The sequence below is a fragment of the Staurois parvus genome, unplaced genomic scaffold (assembly GCF_062004578.1).
Source record: "Staurois parvus isolate SC_StPar_1 unplaced genomic scaffold, SC_StPar_1.0 ptg000548l, whole genome shotgun sequence".
NCBI lineage: Eukaryota > Metazoa > Chordata > Amphibia > Anura > Ranidae > Staurois > Staurois parvus.
Window position 1 is genome coordinate 6,481,920 of NW_028318344.1, and position 16,539 is coordinate 6,498,458.

At 44.4% G+C, this 16,539-nt stretch overlaps 1 protein-coding gene across 3 annotated transcripts in view; it reads right to left on the bottom strand.

Moving 5' to 3' along the window:
- Positions 1–16,539, bottom strand: part of TMEM143 (transmembrane protein 143) — a 94,965-nt gene that overhangs the window by 50,743 nt on the left and 27,683 nt on the right. For 2 of the 3 annotated variants that reach the window (XM_089690983.1, XM_089690981.1), the window contains exon 1: positions 8,908–8,996. The exons of the other annotated variant lie outside the window; for it this stretch is intronic. The gene's annotated coding sequence lies outside the window, so the exon portion shown is untranslated. Of the gene's footprint in view, positions 1–8,907; positions 8,997–16,539 lie in introns of those variants that run through there. 3 annotated transcript variants of the gene reach the window in all.

The following is a 16,539-nucleotide window of genomic DNA, read 5'->3' on the forward strand; positions in this document are numbered from 1 at the left end:
CTGAGATTTCCTCGCACTCCTCAACGTCCCCGACTTCACGGTTTGGTGGGTCCCACCATCTGACTCCTTTCTGTATCAGGTCTCCCGCCCTGTTAATTGAGCTTCTCTATTTCCATGTGTGCTTTAGCAATTTCCCTTATTGATGTGTCCTGATTGCAACTGCTATGTGAATTACTGAGGTAGGCACCTGCCATTTCGGGTCAGCTGCCGTGTTGCCCCCTGGTGTGTCAGGCCTTTGGCCCTGATGACTTGGGATGTCTCCAATATCCCGGGTAAATGTAAAATGTTAACAGCGAGCACTCTGTAGGTGGATAGCAGCTAGTACACTAAAGGAAATTACACAAACCTTAAAAATACCATAAACCAAAATAAAGTGCAGCGCTAAAAAGTATAGATAATAAAATAATTAAATGATCGATAAAATAAAAGCGACAATAAAAGTTTGTTCAAATATAAGATATAAAATCGTCCAATTAATAAGATGAAATATATGGCACAAATGGACGCATAAATAAATCTTCCACACCAGCAGATCCTTCAAAAAGCCTGCGACAGATAATAAATGGCAAAAATGAGCACTCACCAGCTGCACATAGGAAATGCGCATATAAATCACCACATGATGGGGAATGCAGCATACAGATGGTGGGCATCCCTCAAAGCCAAAAAGTCGTCAGGTTTTTGGGTGTTCTCTCTACCTCCTTCCCATCATCCCTCATTTCCAGGTGGACGTCATTCCCGGAAATGGCGGATGATGGGAAGGAGGTAGAGAGAATCACCTTCACATCCACGTCCAGAGGAGGGAGCCCTGTATCCAGGCTGTCCACCCAGTCATCCTAAGGGAGACCCCTGGATTTGGCAGACCATTACTACACCCAAAAACCTGACGACTTTTTGGCTTTGAGGGAAGCCCACCATCTGTATGCTGCATTCCCCATCATGTGGTGATTTATATGCGCATTTCCTATGTGCAGCTGGTGAGTGCAAATTTTTGCCATTTATTATCTGTCCAAGGCTTTGGAAGGATCTGCTGGTGTGGAAGATTTATTTATGCATCTATTTGTGCCATATATTTCATCTTATTAAGTGGACGATTTTATATCTTATAATATCCCGGGTACACATCTTTGATGATATCTTTGTTTCCAGCCGTAATCTCTACGGGCTTTGTTTTGAGTGATACGTTTGTTTGTGATAGGCCTGTTGCCATGCTGATGACTTGGTTCGCTATTCCTGTTTTCTGTTTTGCCTCATCGATAATTTTTCTGCATACTCAGGTTGCACAGCTGCTACACTCATTACTGTTTCCTGATGGCTTTAAGGCTGTTGTCATATAATGTCAAAGGGCTTAATTCAGTCCAACAAAATGGTGGATGGCTCTGAAGGAGTTCAGATCCTCGGGAGCATATTTATTCACGAAACCCACTTCAAACAGGATGGCTCTTTTCGCTTTGTCTCTAAGAGCTTTCCACAATCCTATTGGACCCCTCCGAGAAAGCCGGAGTAGCTATTTTGATCCGGAAAAACTGCTCCCTGCAGGTCTCCTTCTCTCGGGTTGACTCACTTGGCCATTATGTTTTGCTGGAATTTATGCTTTTGAACTTGTATGCACCCAACTCTGGTCAACTGTTATTTCTCTCTCAAACTCTAGATAAATTGTGTTCCCTATCTACTCCATGCTTGATTATTGGGGGAGATTTTAACCTAGTTATGTTTCCTCATAAGGATAGGAAGGCCCTTATTGTATCTACTCCATCGAAGAGACTATGTTCCTCCTCAACGGCTTTCCATTAACTGATCCTGGAGCATCGCCTCTTTGACGCCTGCTGGGTCAAACATCCTCTCCATAGGCAATTCAAATTCTACTCTACTCCACATCGCAAGTTCTCTCGATTAGATCATTTTTTTGTCACCGCCCCTCTAATCCCCTTTATGATCTCCTCGGAGATCAACCCAATGACTTAGTCAGATCATGCCTCACTGTCACTCGATCTCCTTCTTCCTAACTAATCCCTTAGGGTCTGCCACTGGCGCCTCAATGAGAGTATTCTGCGCTCAGAACAACTTTGAGAGGAGCTCTCTCGGGGCCTGGACGCTTATTTTCAACATAATGTTGGCTCGGTGGGTTCGTCCTCAACCCTCTGGGAGGCCCAGAAGGCTGTCTTCAGAGGCCACTGTATCTCCCTGGGCACTCGATTAAAGAAGGCCTCTGTTTGTGCCAGACAATCTCTCCTACACAAACTATCCACAATTACTATATAGCTCATCTGTTTCACGGCTCCAGAAAGTTTCTCACATACGGGAACAAATTAGGGCTCTAGACCTGCATAAAACTGCCCAGTTTTGTGCTTGGACTAGGCAAAAATGTTATGAGTTTTCTAATAAACTGCATTGCATGCTTGTAAATAGACTTAAAATTCAAACATTCCCCTCACTACCGGGCCACCTACTCTGATGGCAAACCCACATATGACCCACATATTATGGCTACAATATTTGAGGAATACTATGAGAATCTTTATTGCCTAGCCCCTGACTCTCACCCTTCCCTTCAGATGCTACTTTTGATGCTTTTTTGGACTCCTTACAATTACCATGTTTGTCACCTTCTGACGTTGCAGCTCTAAACATCTCTATTGAAGAATTATTGGATGTTGTGAAACATCTCCCTACTCACAAATCCCCAGGGCCGGACGGTCTTCCTTACTCATACTACAAGTCCTTTATTGGCATCTTAGCCCCCATCTCCTAGCCTTGTTTCGAGATCTCTTGAAGGGGTCACATCCACACGATGATTTTACACGTGCAAACATTTCTGTGATCCCCAAGCCGGATAAGGACCATTTTCTTCCAGATAATTATCATCCTATAGCCTTATTAAATTCTGACTACAAGATTTTTACGAAAAAAATAGCTAACAGACTGGCCAAATGTATCTCCAAGCTTATACACAGAGACCAGGTGGGCTTTGTCCTGGCTAAACACGACACAGATAACACCCCCCCTTGTTGTTTATCCTGTTTGGAACCCCTGGCTATAGCTATCAGATCCAACCCGGATATTAATGGGATACGCACCTACAATAGTGACTTCAAACTATCTTTGTTCGCTAATGATATCCTGTTGACGGTGACGGAGCCCCTCCTCACTCTACCGGTCTTACATCGTACTTTGCAGCTTTTCGGTGCTCTGTCGGGTTATAAGGTTAACATGTCTAAAACTGAAGCATTACCGCTCCACATACCATTTTATTTTCTCTTCAGTCAAATTATCCCTTTTGGTGGTGCTCCTACACCTTGAAGTACCTAGGTACAAACCTTACCTCCTCATACCACTCCCTATATGAAGTTCATTTCTCAGTCCTTAAAAGCTTGGGGCAATCGTGCCATCTTCTTCCTTGGACAGCTGAATGTGCTAAAAATGACCATATTGCCCAAACTTCTGTATCTGTTTGAGATGTTTCCTGTTTCTATTCCCATGTCCAAGTTGCGCTCCCTTCAGAAATCCTTCCTCTACTTCATCTGGCATAATAAATCTCACCGAATTGCTCGTACTGTCCTTCTCTCTCCTCGATCTTGGGGGGGGGGGGGGGGTCTGGAGGCCCCTAGACATTGTGTCGTATTATTTTGCTACTCATCTTTGTGCTCTTGTAGTCTTTCCAGCGTCCCCCTACTAAATGGGCCGAGATTGAGTGGCTACAATTACGTCCAACGCTCTCTACTCTGGTCTATAGCCGACATTGAAATTACCTCTCACAAACATCTCCTGCTTGGGCCCATGCATTTTACGTTATCTATAAGGAGGTGGTGTAGGGTTAGATTCGCCCTATATTCTCTGTGTTCCCCCCCTGACCAATGTCATACTTAATCCCAGTCTCCCAGATAATTTAGCTTTGGCTTGCATGAGTCCCTGGGCCAAGGCCAATCTATTTCAATTGAGACACTTGATCCACCCAGTGACCTGTAAGCTTAAACCCTTTTCAGAGATTCAAAAAAACTACTCGTATGTCACCTCACCAATATTATGTTTATCTACAGATACGTCACTTTTTTTTCCTCCAAAGTCCCTTCTCTGACCCTTGAGAAGCCTACTCCTTTTAAACGCATTTGCATTCAGGGTCCATACCAACGAGGCATAATTTCCTCTACTTATAAGCTGCTTCAAGACGTCTGCCCCTTTTCTATTGACACACACCTTTATATGAGTAAATGGCCCTGAATCCTTCAATGTGATATTGTCTTGGATCAATGGAGTAGGATTTTGGAGGCTGCCTCCAAATCTTCTACATGTGTAGTGTATAAAGAAAACACTTATAAAATAATGATGTTTTGGTACAAGACCCCTGAGGTTCTTCATGCTTGCAATCCGAGTGTTTCTCCTGTGTGCTGGCGATATGGCGAGCAAACTGGCACTATCTACCACATTCTCTGGACTTGCCAGCTCATTGCACCTTTCAAAAATCTGACCATTGAAGGAGAGAAGGCTGAGTTCTCAGCACAGCGAGAGAACTGACAACACTGTGCTGTCATACCTAGTGTGGTCAGTTTTTAATAGGAAAGCAGAGGGACTGGCAGGAACACCAGAAATTTCACTTAAGGAAAGAAAATACACAGAAAAAGGTATAAGGCTTTTTTCTATTTATTGTCACCTGGTGATCCAGCCAGTAAGTCTGTTATTTTTCCACATCCTTTAACAGACCAAGTTCTCACCAAAAATGGAAGTTACAGGGCTGAGACAAGCCATTTAACGCTGACGGGGTGGTTACAATGGTCAGCTTTATTCATTTATGTAATAAATTTATCCTAAATAGGAAAAGACGAACTGTTTCTGTAACTGTCTACAACATGTTATGTGGAAAATGAGGGGAACTGACCCCTCCTATCCTCTTACAGCCAAGGGCACCTGCCATCTTAGCCTCAATTTGATCTACAGCTGCCATGGTGCTGCAAGCGTGATTAGTTATGAGCACAAGCACCTGTGACAGTTATCATGCCTTGAATGTAACCGTTCAACAAACCGTTAAAACAAGTTTAATTCCGCTTTAAATCAGAGAGATTTAAATGAGAACTAAACCCTCCAAAACTCACATCTCCTACAGCGCGGAGAGGTCCATCTGCTTCCTTGCAAGTGCCAATGTCCTCTCCCCTTGCTTTGGCATCTTTTGCAATCTTGATTGGCTGGACCAGGATGTCCTACCTCCAGCAAACAGAGAGAAGAACTCATTCACCCAGCACAGAGGTGTTCCAACAATGTACAATGAGCTGTGCAGCTTAGCGTACATTTCAAAACATCTTGCATGAAGGAAGGTAAGAAGCCTTTACTGCAGAAAAAAAAGACAGTCATAGTAAGTCTCTTCTGCAGTAAATCCTTCCTGCTGACAAGATTTTAAATAAGAGCAAAGCTCCACTTTAATCACAAGTGTTGCTGTAGGCTTATTCTGCTTTTGGTGTTAGTGACTCAAATATCCTGAAGCTAATGGATTAACATATTGCTAAGCAGTAGTCTCAGCAGGGATGACAGCAATGGCACACTTCCTCAGTTGCACATGCCACGTACAGCCACCAATACAAGTGAAAGGCTATATGCATCAGTGCTCGAGTAAACACTACTTTTGTGTTTGAGCAGAAATGCTGTGACCACATGCATGGGTACAAGTAGTTATGTACAGCTATTCACTGGTGGCTGTACCCAGAATGTGCGGCACACAGGAGCTGCTTTATGTCCATGTGCATGAGGCCTAATTGTCCCTGTATGCCTGTATGGTTAAAAAAAAAAAAAAAGTTTTACGCAGATGTGAAAAAAATTATGTAACTGATGGACGCTTTCAAAAATAGAAGTGTTAGTTTATTTTTACCAATTAACAAAATAGAAAGTAAATGAACAGAAGAGAAATCCAAATCATAACAATGTTTGGTGTGACCACCCTTTGCTTCTAAAACAGCATCAATTCATCAAGGTAGACTTGCACACAGTTTTTTGCAGGGAAACAAAATCCAGAACATCCCTGCTGACAGGACAGAGCTCTGCCTTGTTTACATATTATTATTATACAGTATTTATATAGCGCCACAAAGGTTTGCTCAGCGCTGTACATTATAGTGGAGGACAGTACATGAGACAATACAGTAACAATACAATACACGAGGGGTTCGAGGGCCCTGCTCTTCCGAGTTTACAATCTAGGAGGGAGGGGATAGTGGTACAGGAGGAAGTGGCTGTGGGGGATGGAGTGGTAGGAGGAGTGGAGATCGGCTGTTAGGTGAGGGTGGGGTAGGCTTCCCTGAAGAGCTAGGTTTTCAGGGTGCACCTAAAGGGGAGGAGGGTAGGTGACAGTCTGATGGATTGGGGTAGTTAGTTCCAGAGGATAGGGGGAAGTCCTGCAGTCGGGATTGGGAAGTGGAGACCAGGGAGCTAGAAAGTAGAAGGTCTTGTGAGGAGCGAAGATTACGGGTTGGGTGGTATTTGGGTATCCGGTCGGTGAGGTAGTTTGGGGCAACGTTGTGAATGGCTTTGTATGTCAGTGTTAGTAGTCTGAATTTAATGCGTTGGGCAATCGGGAGCCAGTGGAGGGAATGACAGAGGGGGGTGGCAGATGCGGAGCGGTTGGTAAGGCGGATGAGTCTGGCCGCTGAGTTCAGGTTAGACTGAAGCAGGGATAGCCTGTGTTGGGGTAGGCCAGTGAGAAGGGAGTTGAAGTAGTCTAGACGTGAAATAATGAGGGAGTGAATGAATTGTTTAGTAGTGTCTGGGGTTAGGAACAAACGTATTTTGGAGATGTTGCGGAGGTGGAGCCTGCATGAGTTTGCCAGCGATTGCACATGGGGTTGGAAGGACAGGTTTGAGTCTAGAGCGACACCTAGGACTTTGGCTTGCGGGGTGGGACTGATGGTGGCGTTGTTGGTCGTGATAGCGAAGGTGGGGTACATAGGCAGAGCTCTGTTCTTTCTCCTTACCCGTCAGCAGGTGCAGGCAGTCATCCATTGGCTGGCACCTGCTGATCGGCTTGTGCAGTTTCTAATCCCAGCACATCCGGGTTGTTGGTGGTGCGAACCCCCAACTTGTAGGTGCCAGATCACACACTAAGCACATGATCCAGTGCAGGAGAGCCACTGTGCAGCTTCAGAACTAGGTTATGTGGGCAGCAAGCAGTTAAGAACTATCTTCGGTGTAAAGAACAAAAAGTCCTGGAAGTGATGGTTTGGCCCCCACATAGCCCTGATCACAACATCATGGAGTCTGTCTGGGATTATATGAAGAGATAGAAGGATTTGAGGCAGCTTACATCCACAGAAGATCTCTGGTGTTTGGATCCACTTACCTGCCGAGTTCCTTCAAAAACTGTACAATTATACCTAGAAGAATTGATGCTGTTTTAGAGGCAAAGGGCAGTCACACCAAATATTGATTGATTTGGATTTCTCTTCTGTTCATTTACTTCTCACTTGGATAATTGATTAAAATACACTACTAACATATCAATTTCTAGAAAAATGATATCTCGCTGGTCCATGATGTCCAGCATTGTCTTCCTTGCAGCCAAAGTTCTCCTTGTGCTGTTACCCCTCCATACTGTCCTATTACTACTCCTCTCCCTGTCGCTTCCTGCTTTTCACATTCGTGCATGTTGCGAGATCCCATACATACACAGACGTGATGCAGGTCTGAACTCATGGAATGCTTCATTCCACAGGGCCTATTCACAAACGTGCAAGAATATGCATGACGATGCTCAAAAAAATGGATGTGCATTGCCTTCTATTGTCGTGCATTTTTATATGCGTTCATGCATATTTTAACGTGCGCCGTCATGGATGTTAAATTGCTACGGATCCTTCTAAGGCTCCATTCACACCAATGTGTTTTTTAGTGTTTTGCAGAAACTCACTACAGTCCATTTAGCATGGTTTCCTATGGAACACGTTCACATCTATGGTTTTGTGAGCTGCTGCATTTTTGGAAAGATTCAGGAACTTATTTAAAGGCAAAAAGCGGCATTTTTACTACAGTAGAGTTCAATGGAGAAGCTGCTGAAATGCATGGTAGTGCGTTTTTGCCGCATTTTGCATAGCGACAAAAAAAAAAATACACTTCAACAAAAAAAAGAGTTGAACAAAATGGAAAATACGGTAAAAACACATAATAAACGCATGTAGAACAATGCAAAATGAACTGCAAAAAGCACTGCAAAATGGACAAAAACAAACTGCATAGAAGTGAATGGAGCCTAAAGGACGGAATAAAAACGTTTTCTTTCTCTCAATAGATTTGCGTTGTTTTGGTGAGCATTTACATGCATTGAGTTGAAATTAAAATACATACATGTAGCATTCTAACATGACACCAGCATTGTGGTGTGAAGAGGACACAACAGAAAACATTTGTATATTGTGCGGTAAACCGCAGGTGAGTGCAGTATGTGTGGACAGGGCCTCAATGAACACCACCCCTAGGATGTGTGACATGGACATCCCAGGAGGTAACGGGTGCGATCCCTGCGTCATCCTGGCCTGGGTGAGGAATCAGGAAGTGTTGAGTCGCACCATAATACAATAATAATATTTCCATGTCCTAAAAATACAACCTGTCATTGTGTGAAGTCTGCCATTGTGTAAAGGGGGGAGGGGGGCAGAAGAGAGAAAGTCTATATAACGGGTGAGGGTCCCCTTTAAACAGCTACAAGAGTCAGCACACCTGCCTAGTACATCCATGCCTCCCAATCCCCATAGACAAGCCACGGCTGCCTGGACTATCCCCATGACAGGACTCCCAGCCACGTCCGTACACACACACATAAATGATGACAATCCGCGTAACTGGTGATTACACCGTCTATACGTCACATGAAGCAATCTGCTGCCATAGTAACAATCCCCCTCCCCAGACCGACACAACACTGAGAAAGCTAACCTCTGGTACCACAGAGCTGACATTGAGATCCCGAGCATGCGCACTGCGTGACCTCCGACCTTGCGTCTGCACACTGCTGCGTGCTTACGTCCGATGTCAGACGTCAGACTAGGAAATAGAGTGTACGTGCTGTATGAGGTGTGAGAATTTCCCTGGTCTCTTCTCAGTGGGACATATTGGACGTACTGAACGTTTATTTCTAACCAATAAAGTCCTATAAACATGAATGGAACTTCAAATAAAAAGATGTCTGTTGTGCGGGCGGGGGGGGGGGGCTCAGGGGTTTAGTTTTTTAATGTTATCAGGAAGTCTCTGAACACTCCCATAAATTATTTTTGACTTTACAAGTAACCCTTTGTGTTCCTTTGTCCTTAACAACGTGCCTACCTGGCCAATTGTGACACTTCTGGTACTTTACTAGAAAATTACTTAGAACCCACAAACATGTTTATATATATATATAGTACAGTGCTGTGCAAACTATACAAATCCTGTATAATAATAATTGTGTATATATATATATATCTCACAGAAGTGAGTACACCCCTCACATTTTTTTAAAAATTTTATTCTATCTTTTCATGTGACAACACTGAAGAAATGACACTTTGCTACAATGTGACGTAGTGAGTGTACAGCTTGTATAACAGTGAAAATTTGCTGTCCCTTCAAAATAATTCAACACACAGCCATTAATGTCTAAACCGCTGACAACAAAAGTGAGTACACCCCTAAGTGAAAACTCTAACAGTAACCAGAAAACAGCGCTCAAATCCTTCTTGCTGCACTCAAAAATATGAAATCCAGCACTTGCTGAGGTGCCACCCTTGATAGATTGGGGAATCTTGATACTAGCAAAAAGAAAAAAACAGGACACACTCTCCTCGTGCTTTACTGCGATAAAAAGAAATGTATTATAAAAATACAAATGCATACTCACAAGCCAAAAAGGTCATAAAAACAGAGATAAGGAGTCAAAAGCTGCCAGTCATGGGCAACATAGGTCCTCAGGTGAAGTGCTAATGCGTTTCTGGAGTCGAACTCCCTTCCTCAGAGCATTAGATAATAATAATATCTATTGCTCTGAGGAAGGGAGTTCGACTCACGAAACGCGGTAGTCACATGCCTGATGAAGGGGTCCTGTGAGACTTCATAATGCCTTGCTGTAATTATGTGATCGTTCATTAAAACTTTTGGACCCATATTGGTGATGCTCAGTGTGCATTTCCTTTGCTGATTCTGTTCGGTTCCAGCCGACGATCACTGTAGCACCCACTTATACACACAGCCATTTTTAATGCAGGAACGCGTGCGTTTGGATTGTACACTTGTTTCACACAGGTCTCTTCCCTGTCACTGTTTATCGGCGATCGCCAGGTGCCGACGGCGAATCTCCGGCCAGGACCCAGTGATAGACATATGTAGCGTGCTCCCTACCCAGAAATGCATATATATGTGATTTTGTGCAGCCCTGCCACCCTGGAGCAGTATTTCTGGTATAGGCAGCGGGGAAGCGGTTAAAATTATACATGCCCGTGGAATGGCGACAAACTAAGGTACATTAAATTATCCATAGGTGTCACTTTGAGGCCTGGTTCCCACCTATGCGGGTTTTTTTAGTGCATTTTGCATTTTGAAGAAACTCACTACAGTCCATTGAACATGGTTTCCTATGGGATACGTTCACATCCATGTGTTTTCAGCCGCAGCATTTTTGAAAAGGGTCAGGGACTTTTTTTCCCGCAGCAGATTGCAATACGCATAGGTGTGAACCAGGCCTAAACGTCTTTACAGGTTACCAGTTTAGAGTTACACAGGAGGTCTGGCCCTAGAATTACTGCTCTCAAAGAAAATAGTCGCCTGCGCATAAGTGTGATAGCCTGGTGAGGGTAAGAATGGAGGCTCCACGTCACAGGAATATCACTTCAAGCCTTGCTGCCCTGTAGGACTGGGGATGTCCTCAAGCCACTACACTACGGCCAGCGGGGGGGGGCAGAAAGAGCTCAAGCAGAAAGAGCTCAAGAGCCTTTAGTGTAAGCCATACTGAACTATGTGAAATGTAGTATTCTAGATCTAGACTGGTGGACTTCAATTCCCAGGATGAGATTGCTTGGAGGGGCAGAAAGTGACTGGCTTTCCTAGGCTGTAGACTGGAGGTTTGCTCTGTTGCTGCAAGAGGAGTTCACTTCGTTATTCCTGTGTGCCTGCTTGCCTTCTACAACCTGGCAGTCTGAGACAGAGAGCTGGAATGCTGATATCCTGTAAGCTGAGGACTAAGATCACCCAGGTGCAGTGCCAGAAGGGAATCAACAGCCAAGTGCCTGGAGTGAGGTTTGCTGTATCACTGGCGTCTGGTGAGCGGTCTCTGCTGCAACTGATATGTCACTGCTAGCAGAGATTGAGTATATATGAACTGACCTTCTACTTAGTGGCTTCAATCGCAACATGCAGAGTTTAAAGGAACTGTATTTAGGTGCACCACCTAAAAGACTGGACCCCAACACTAGCAGGCTGGAGATTTAGAGCGAAGAACTGCCTATCAACCAACTGCATTACTGGTACTTTGCCCTGATTGTCCATAGTCAGAGGTACCTGTTTAGCGCGCTTCATATACCATCACAACTTTTCATATAAAGTGCTCTCTGAAAAGGCTTTAGATTACTATGCATGTGTTTTTTGTGCCTTGTCAGTTAATTTCCTTCAAATGGCTCCTTACTTACCCTCAACCCACAGAAATGTACCTGCACTAATTTTGCCAAAAGTAACAACACCTGGGGTACTAATGTGTGCAAAAGGGAGGTTTGTTTTTATACAGTGGGGGTGGAGGGGAATAGCAAAGTGTGGTGTAGGCATAAATCCTATGCCATTCTTCCAAAATAAGAAAACAGAGCAGATCCTATCCCTAATTAAAGGGTGTAGGAGAATTGGAGTTGCTTGTTCTGGCTTCCTCTGTCCCCTTCCCCCCCCCTCCGCTCAGCTGAAAGCAAGATGGGGGGAGGAAGACTGTTAACTTTGCATTTGCCAAGGTTAACTACCAGGCATATAGGCAGGTTCTGCCTGGGTAGTACCTGTTCACTTCGCAGTCAGCAAGAGCCACGTGAGCTGTCTGCCAGTTTACTGACACACACCCTGTTTACATCCTGCATGCACATGTTTGCACGTGCACAGTTTTCACCCTGTATGCACATGTACCACGTGTTGTAGTGCAGGAGTTTTCAATTTCCCAAACAATTGTAGGGGCTGCCATTGTCAGAGTCATAATGAAAGGCACGGATGTAGCATCAGGGGTCACAGGGGTTGCAATTGTGACTTGGCACGATGCTCAGGGGGCTTGTGCAGCTCCCCTATACACCTGGATAGGAGGCGCAGGGGCATATAAAGGAAATAATGTCCTCCATTTTCCTCCTGCAGCCTTTCAGTGGAAGGAAATGAAGGGGATCGGTTCCACTACATGCCGCCCCCACCGCACCTCCTATCAAGGTCCTGCTGCCCCGCGCTCCTGTGCTCTCTCCTGGCCCCTCTCCACCCCCACAGCACTGTCGGGTGCCCTCTTCTCCCACCAGCTGCTGCAGGGGATGTGTCAGGATGGACAGCAGGTTGTCTGAATGAATAAATTCAAACTGTTTACTATGCTTCAGTTTGTGAATCAACAGGAAGTTCTGTATAGATCTATTCATGCCCATTCATGCTGTGCTGCTGAGGCTACAGAGATGGAGATTGAGGCCTCTATCTCCTTTCTCTGTCTCAAAGGTGGAACATCAAAGGTCTGTTTAGACCCTTGAGATTTCACAAAAGCCCCCCATAGGGGCCCCTAAAAAAATGTATAAACGAATAAAAAATACAATTGTAAAAAAAAAATGTAATTAAAAGGTAAAAAAAAAAGAATTACTGACACCATCGGCGGAACTACCAGGGTCGTCACAAAGGTCGTACTTGCTACCAAGCCCTGGCATTCCACCATTGTGGAAGTGGTGACCCCAAGATTGCAGGAAGGGGTCCCACTGCAGAACATGTGAAAAGGTTCCACTGTGGGACCATAATAAATGGCCCTGCAATGGGAGTAAATGCCCCAGGACCAGTGCGAAGAGCCCTGGCCCTGGTTTCTTGCACAAGGGCCCTGAAGGTTCTTGTTGCGCCTCTGCTGACAGGCTTCCTTAATAGTACAGAAATAGAGGGAAAATGGGAGAGAAAACTTTGTTTACTTCTTATTTGGTAACATGACTTATGTAGATATTTTTCCTTTACAAGGAGTCATAATATTCAGGGTTTCTTTCTACTAGTAACATTAAGCAAATACAATATAAACTACATAACTTTAATACTTGAGTGAATGTGATAAAATGTAGAATACCATTCGATAGTATTGTAAACATGATAGTTTACAGAATTTTGCCACCTACGTTTGAGTGTAATAAAAAAATCAGAGAAAAATTAAGGGGCCGTGTTGGCTTAACTTAAACCGCTAATTTTACTTAGGCTGGATCTGCACAATGCTAAGACATTTAGAATCATACTGGTAACATTATATTGAAATTACATGTCGTTTTTTCCTTTTGGCATTAAAATATTTGATATGACTTATTTCCTTATTTATTTTTCAGCAGCTTATTCAATATAGTTCATGGTAATGAATTATGAAATATTTACTTTGCTTCAGGAAAATGTGCAAGATCAATTTGTGTTGGGCTCTAGAAATCACATTGATTTGTTTATTCAATGAAGTTGCTAAGAGCTACGTGCTAATGTGGAGTTTGAAAATAGAATCAATCATTGAATACATTAGTACAAGTTCTTCCACCATATATACATGACTGAGCTTTTGTTCCTCTGAATTCATCAGGAAGGAAATTAAAGGGTCAGTTCACCTGAGATTGGTATTTTTGTTTTGGAAAGATGCTGGCAGACTGAATCATTAGCAGGCTTCTTACATATCTTGCAGAATGTGGCCTCGAGATCTCTGCACTTAAAGCAAAGATGCCAACCCTTTTAAGCTTTTAAAGGCTCTGCTTAAAAGAGGCAACCATATAATTAGCTAGTCAGGTTGAAAAAAGACCATCTTGTTCAACCAATAGAAAAAATAAATAAATGGAAAATAGAAACCTTCCACATATACAATAGAGCCTTATATCTACAGTTGATCAAGAGAAAGGCAAAAACTTCCCTGCAAAACATGGTCCAATTTGTTCCAGCCAGGGAAAAAAATGTATTCCTAATCCTCTAAAGGCAATTGGATGAATAATCTCTGGTCTTATTACCTATAAATGTTAATATCCACATATATTTTCCGTATTTAAGCATGCAACCAGCTCTTTTTTTAAAACACTCTACAGAGTTGGCAAGAACTCCAGTTATTGTTCTTGAAGGAGTCAATTCCACATTTTCACAGCTCTTACTTTAGAAAAGCCTTTCCATATGTGGCGGTTACATTTCGTTTCCTTCAGATGTAAAGCGTGCCCCCTTGTCCTTAAAGTGAAACTTCACTCTCTCAATTAATATTGATTATTCTTTATGCTGCTAATATTAGTAAATAGATAAGTAACGTATTTTCCGACGTATAAGGCAACCCCCAACGTTTCCTGTTAAAATATAGGGTTTGGGCTATACTCGTCGTATAAGACTACCCCTCTTCCAATGCACACCAAATAAAATTAAAAAACATCAGATTTGATTTCAATATGGTATGGTATTTCAGTATGGTATTCCAATGATGGGGTGCTATTCCTCCCACTGACACCAATGATGGGGCACGATTCCTCGCTCTGACACCAATGATGGGGCACTATTCCTCCCACTGACACCAATGATGGGACACTATTCCTCCCACTGACACCAATGATGGTGTCAGTGAGAAGAATCGTGCCCCATCATTGGTGTCAGTGGGAGGAATAGTGCCCCATCATTGGTATCAGTGGGAGGAATAGTGTCCCATCATTGGTGTCAGTGGGAGGAATAGTGTCCCATCATTGGTGTTAGAGCGAGGAATCATGCCCCATCATTGGTGTCAGTGGGAGGAATAGCACCCCATCATTGGTGTCAGTGGGAGGAATAGCACCCCATCATTGGTGTCAGTGGGAGGAATCGTGCCCCATCATTGGTGTCAGTGGGAGTAATAGTGCCCCATCATTGGTATCAGTGGGGGGAATAGTACCCCATCTTTGGTGTCAATGGGAGGAATAGTGCCCCATCATTGGTGTCAGAGCGAGGAATCGTGCCCCATCATTGGTATCAGTGGGAGGAATAGTGCCCCGTCATTGGTGTCAGTGGGAGGAATAGTGTCCCGTCATTGGTGTCAGTGGGAGGAATAGTGTTCCATCATTGGTGTCAGTGGGAGGAATAGTGTTCCATCATTGGTGTCAGTGGGGGGGTGGAATAGTGCCCCATCATTGGTGTCAGTGGGTGGTGGAATAGTGCCCCATCATTGGTGTTAGTGGGGGGAGGAATAGTGCCCCATCGTTGGTGTCAGTGGGGGGGAGGAATAGTGCCCCATCGTTGGTGTCAGTGGGGGGGAGGAATAGTGCCCCATCGTTGGTGTCAGTGGGGGGGGAGGAATAGTGCCCCATCGTTGGTGTCAGTGGGGGGAGGAATAGTGCCACATCGTTGGTGTCAGTGGGAGGAATAATGCCCCATCATTAGTAGCAGTGACACCAATGATGGGGCACTATTCCTCCCACTGACACCAATGACATTTGCTGACTCCTGTTCCAGCATGGTGCTGCTGCAGTCAGCATACTTGGTTGCAGCAGCACCATCTGCACGGCACACTTACCGGCCGCTCCCTCACTCGATGTTCGCGGGGCCGCTCGGCTCCTCCTCCTCGCAGGTGATTGGCCGCCTGTGTGCCTTTCCTGAGCTACAGTTCTGGCGCCCAATCACCGGTGAGGAGGCGGAGCCGAGCGGCTGCGCGAACATCGAGTGAGGGATCGGCCGAACTGAATGAAGGAGCAGCCGCGCTTCCTGGACTGGATCGTCGTGGGACTGGGTCCGGAGCCATGTAAGAAACAGCAGCCCCCTGACCACCCCTGTACTTAGTGTCCCTTCCGTTGGAAGGGGGGGGCAGCGGCACCGCACCGCCCCTCTAAAAAGTGCCACCCTAGACAAATCCGCCCCTGGCTACACCGGCTCGGAAGTGTCAGCACTCCATATACCGGCGTATAAGACGACCCCTGACTTTTAAGAAGATTTTCGTGGGTTAAAAAGTCGTCTTTTACTGCGGAAAATACAGTATATTCTATTTACTTGTTTTAAACTTTTTTTTACTTTTCTTCAGTTTCTTCCTGGTTTCCATGCCTAGGCAAATGATGTTATACATCCCAGAAGTCTTCAAGGAGGAAGTAGGGGCTTTCTCAATTAAGCACACCCTCCTGCCTACATGTCTGAGCTAAAGGCAGATGGATTCCAGATTCCAGGAAGTAAATTAATCTGCCCTTACTTAAGATGGCAGTGGCCAGAAAAGCTAGAGGGGTGTTTTTCAAAGTGATTTCTCAGCAAAATAAAGCATGACGACATGGATAAATGGGTGGGTTTTTGCTTTGAATATTAAAAATGAATTAAACTGTGTTTTCAGTTTGTGGTGCTCAGATGCAGTGTAGTTCCACTTTAAAGTGAATACCTCTGCATCAAGTTCACTATATA